Raw genomic sequence first — 5,273 nt, forward strand, 5'->3', positions numbered from 1 at the left:
CAACCTTGGGTATTTCCTTCATAGCAGCACAAAAGTAGACTAAGACACAGCCATAGCAACTGATACAAAAGTAGACTAAGACACAGCCATAGCAACTGATACAAAGACAGAGGCCACAATATCTTTTATAACTGAATCTTGGAAGTGACATACCATCACTCCTCCATGTACTTGGTCACACAGACCTACCCTGGTACAGTGTAGAAGAGGACAGCAAGACTGAATACCAGGATGTGGGCGCATTGGGAGCCATCTTAGAAGCTGGCCATAAATGCAATGTGCAACAAAAGTATTCTTATTTCAGATACTGAGACAGAAAATGAAGTGAACTCAGTCTAGGAGACTTTTAGCAGAATTTCCCACGGGTTAAGAAAGCAGCCTCTAGAACGATACTATCTGAGTCCTGCCACTTACTGGTGAACACTTAGATGAGTTACTTAACTTCTCTGTTCCTCAAGCTCCTCATCTGTGGAAAGGGGTAATAAAAGCACCTACCTCTTAGTGTTGAGGATTAAATAAAATAAAACCAGGTGCCTAATATCTATTAGCTGTCATTTTCTACTAAACACATAGTCTAACTTATTAGAATATTAAAAGAACATAAAATATCATGAAGATTTTGTGCAACCTAATGTGGTAGACTCCAAGATAGACCACCTAGTGTCATCCTTTCCCATGTTGAATAAGGTTGACCTGGTTGACCTGTGTGACTGATGGGAGTTTGTGGAAACGTCAGTGTGTGACATTGCAGTTTCCACCTTGGCCTCTCCTGGGTCACTCGCTCTAAGGGAAGCCAGCCGCCATGTCATGAGATCATTAAAGCAGTCCACATGGTGAGACCCACATGGAGAGGAACAGGCAAGGCCTCCACCAACAATCAGCACCAAGCTGCCAGCCGAGAGAGTGATCAACCTTGGAAGTGGATCCTCCAGCCCTGGTCAGGCTTTCAGATGACTACAGCGCTGGCTAACATCTCAACTACATCCTCATTGCAACCCTGAGCCAGAACTGCCCAGCTAACCCACTCACAAATTTCTAATCCACAGAAACTATGTAGGATAGTAAATATGTATTATTATTTTAAGCTACTAAACTTTGGGATAAGTCATTGAACATCAGTATATACATAATACATCAGGGTCGACAGCATGTCTTCCCCCCTCACTTCACCTTTGTGCCACTACCTGCTAGGACAGAAGATCTCTGATCATTATTTGCCTTGGAGGATTATCTGATTAAGGGAGATGGTAGGATTCCTTTGGACTGAATTCTCCACATGGACAATGATATTATCTAGGATGATAGCAGGGTTTGATAAGAAGAAAGACTGAGCCAAGGGCCAAATTCCTCCATGAATATGTCAGTAGATGTTGGGCAATGAGAAGGGGATGAGGATGTTGTAACCAGATGCATCTGCATCTGAAGAACTGGAATTTTTAAATACATGACAGTGGAAGCGATAGTTTGGAATTGAGATGTGGGAAATACCGACTCACCCTTTCCCCATTCCCATGCCATGTCATGTGTGGTTGGACACATGAGCATTTTCCACCTTACAGGAATACCAGGGAAGCTACCCTTGAAGGCTAAGTGGGTTTTAGTTAAACCAGGACGTAGACAGATGGCTTGATGGTTCAGTGAAGGGGAACTTGATTACTATGGAAAAAAAACTTCTAGCAACTTTATGGAAAATCAGTGACATTTATTGAATCCTGACTATGTGCTAAGACTCCACACGCATTCTCTCAAGACCAACATTTTGGAAAAAAAAAAAAGTAGTTGGGCGTGGTTGTTGAGACTTTAGTCCTAGCTACTGGGGAGGCTGAGGTGGGAGGATTCCTTGAACCCAGGAGTTTGAGGCTGCAGTGAGCTACATTAGGCCACTGCACTCCAGCCTGGGCAACAAAGCAAAACCTAGTCTCCTTAAACAAAACAAAACAAAAAAACAACCTTTGAGTAGGATACAATTATTATTTTCCTAATTTAAAGAAGTGGAGGCCGGGCACGGTGGCTCACGCCTGTAATCCTAGCACTCTGGGAGGCCGAGGCTCCTTTGAGCTCAGGAGTTTGAGACCAGCCTAAGCAAGAGTGAGACCCCATCTCTACAAAAAAAAAAAAAAAAAAAAGAAATTATATGGACAGCTAAAAATCTATAGAAAAAATTAGCTGGGTATGGTGGCGCATGCCTGTAGTCCCAGCTACTCGGGAGGCTGAGGCAGGAGGATTGCTTGAGTCCAGGAGTTTGAGGTTGCTGTGAGCTAGGCTGACGTCACGGCACTCTAGCTGGGGCAACAGAGTGAGACTCTGTCTCAAAAAAATAAATAAATAAAAAATAAAAAAATAAAAGGGGAGGGGGCAATTATTCTTGCTAGCCACATCCTTCCTCAGGGAGTATATCTAAGCCAAGAAAGCATCCTGCCTTTGGATACACAGAGTTGGTGCCTTTACAATCTAGGGCTTAATTTGAACAAATTATGTGGGTGGTCAGGAAGGAATTTTGAGAAGTCATTTCCCCTGTCCAAATCCCCCGCTAGCTCAGAGACGCTTTCCAGAATAGTTGAGTCTGGCTGTCCTGGCCAGGCCATGCCTCCCACTCCAGCAAACACAAAGGTTCACAATTACAACAATGCCCACCCAAATGCTGCTCAGGATCACCAGAAAGCTTATCTGCTGGACCTATTGCTCCTGGTTCTTAAACTTTGACTTTTTCTTTTAACCTTTTGACATTTGCTTTTGCCACTACTACCATTCCCCTTTGCTTTACTGACCAATTCAGACCCCTTACTCTGGTTTTCTGATCTTGGTTTCTCACTTTACTCAGCTCCGCACAATCCCTTGCCTTCTGTACCATCTGGAGCTGCGGGTGGGAGATACTCCTTTCACCCCCCTTCACTTGTCCTAGTGGCCTGAGACTGGCTGCATGCCAGTTGGAAGGACACTGTATAGCTTCTCTCTTATCCACGTGATGGAATACCATCAATAGCAATATCATCAAATATAAAGGGCATCCCTTCTACTCTAGGAAAAATACAGCAGCTATCTACATGGGAGTAGCTTTTTAAAAAAAATACTATTCTGTTCTATCAGTAGTTACACCTAACTATCCAATTGTGATTTTTAAGCATATATTCTATTTTTTTAAGGGAGCAGTGACATGGCTTAGTTTCCAGTATCCTCTCAAGTTCCCTGATCCCAAGAAGGTACCAGCCATGTACTCATGTATGGACCCCAGGGGGTTCCAGACGATAGTGGTTCTGACGGATGGATGAAAGTCAACACTGCAAACCTTCATTCTTTTTTTTTTTTTTTTTTTAAATATGGAACACTTCACGAATTTGCATGTCATCCTTGTGCAGGGGCCATGCTAATCTTCTCTGTATCATTCCAATTTTAGTACATGTGCTGCCGAAGCGAGCACTGAAAACCTTAATTCTGAGGCCAGACAGAAATACAGTGGTCAAGGTGAAAGCTAGAATTTTTCTCTTAATTCAGTGTTAAATTACTAGTGTCAGTGCTCTAAAAAAAAATTACTAGTATCATCAAAATCTTCTAAGAGCCCTCCCTGAGGCACTGGATGTGTGGCTTTTTCCAGGAAGAACTTAGGTCTGCCTTGATTTGATGACGAGGAACTGTTGAAAGAGTAACTTTGAGAGACTGGCAACCTCACAAGGATGCTGACCTGGAGGAGACAGGATACACCTCGTGCAGGAGAAATTGGGAGTGGAACGAACCTTCATTCTAGCATGGGCCAGGGTGGTTTAAGAAGCCTCACAGAAGACTGTGTTTGATTTTGGAAAAAAATAAGCATTCTAACAGATAGAAAACTTCTAGAAGTTTCCATTTATTGGCCTAAATTCAAAGACTACTATTCCAGCAGGCAGAGGAAATCAAATTAATGAATGTGTGGTGAGTGAGGCTTTCTTCATGAGTGGTGGCAGTGGTGGTGTTCTACCAGCCACATCACAGGGAGCCCTAAGTTGGGGCAGAGGGGAAAGCCAAGCCTCCTACCCCACCAATGAGAGCATCCTGAAACTCCAGCACAATTCATTACCTTATGTAGCTGGGGGTGTGGGGGAAGCCCTGACTTTAGCAAGTCACCTCACCTGGATCTATAATCTGGATACTGAATATCACTTTCTTGCTGTGACCCCAGCTCTATTTTGCTGCACTGCCCACAGGTTATTCAGAAAGACAAGGCCTCGGGCACACACACCCTCACTCCCTCTGTGTAGCGAGGACCTGTCTGAGGGCCTGGGTTACAGAGTCCAGGAGGGACCGGGCAGAGCAGGACTGGCTGGAGCTACCACAGTGGTGGAACTTGGGGCAGGGATCTGGGAGGAGTAAGGCTTTAGAAAGCAGTGTTTCTCAACCTGCTTTTTGTTATTACTGCTCCTTAAGGGGAAGAGTTAATTGAGTTTATATTTATCCATAACTAGAAAAATCAAATACTAAGGAATAAGATTCTGTCGGGGGAGAGGGGCTGAGCTTCGGAGGGCCACAAACCACTGTAATATCTAAGATTTATTTGCTGCCCCTACCCCAAGAACCAGTTTTCATCCCCTTGGGGGCGATATTTCCCCTTTTGAGAATGCTTGTTACAGCAGGATGGTGCTTCTGTGAACAGCACAGTGCACGGGGTGAGCTGTCCACTTAGGCTTCCTCCTGCTCGCTCATACTCCTTGTCTTCTGGACCCGTAAGGATGAGTTCAGCAGCAAGTTATAGGGATCAGGGCTAAACTGCCTGAGACCACAGGGATGCTTACTTTTTACTTAAGAAGTCTAGATTTAGGTGCAGTGACTCGATGCCAGCAAAGGCACAGGCTCTTTCCATTTACCCACTCAGCTGTGTATCAGGAATGTCTGTGCTCATGGCTACAAGACGGCTGCAGCAGCTCCAAGCATCAGTCCACACGTGACTGCATTTGAAAGGAAGGGAGAAGAGAGAGGGCAACAAGCAATGAAGCAACGAAGAAGGAGCAAATGACTGGTAGGCAACTTAATAGTGGCTGACACTTCTCTCTTTTTCTTTTCACTTATTTCCTCACTCCTTTACCTTTTGCCTTTATGTCAAAAAGGCAAACCCACCCAAACCCCAAACCACATGTGCATCACTATGCATCCAAGTGCAAGGGAGCACTAGCAGGAGTGCTCGGTGGTTGACCTCAAGCAAGTACTTATTATCTCTGGAACTCAGGTTCCCACTTAGGAAGTGAGGGTCGCAGCCTAGATGCCCTTTTTTATGTAAATTTTTGTTCTTTTTTTGGACACGGTCT

The 5,273-nt window shown here is 44.4% G+C and overlaps 1 non-coding gene across 1 annotated transcript; it reads right to left on the reverse strand.

The window, feature by feature from the left end:
* Positions 1–3,311: 3,311 nt before the first annotated feature.
* LOC138388743 (U6 spliceosomal RNA) lies at positions 3,312–3,418 on the reverse strand. The gene has a single exon (XR_011234234.1). It is a non-coding gene; the product is annotated as a U6 spliceosomal RNA (small nuclear RNA).
* Between the last annotated feature and the right edge of the window lie 1,855 nt (positions 3,419–5,273).

Source organism: Eulemur rufifrons, chromosome 7, assembly GCF_041146395.1.
Source record: "Eulemur rufifrons isolate Redbay chromosome 7, OSU_ERuf_1, whole genome shotgun sequence".
NCBI classification, from domain to species: domain Eukaryota; kingdom Metazoa; phylum Chordata; class Mammalia; order Primates; family Lemuridae; genus Eulemur; species Eulemur rufifrons.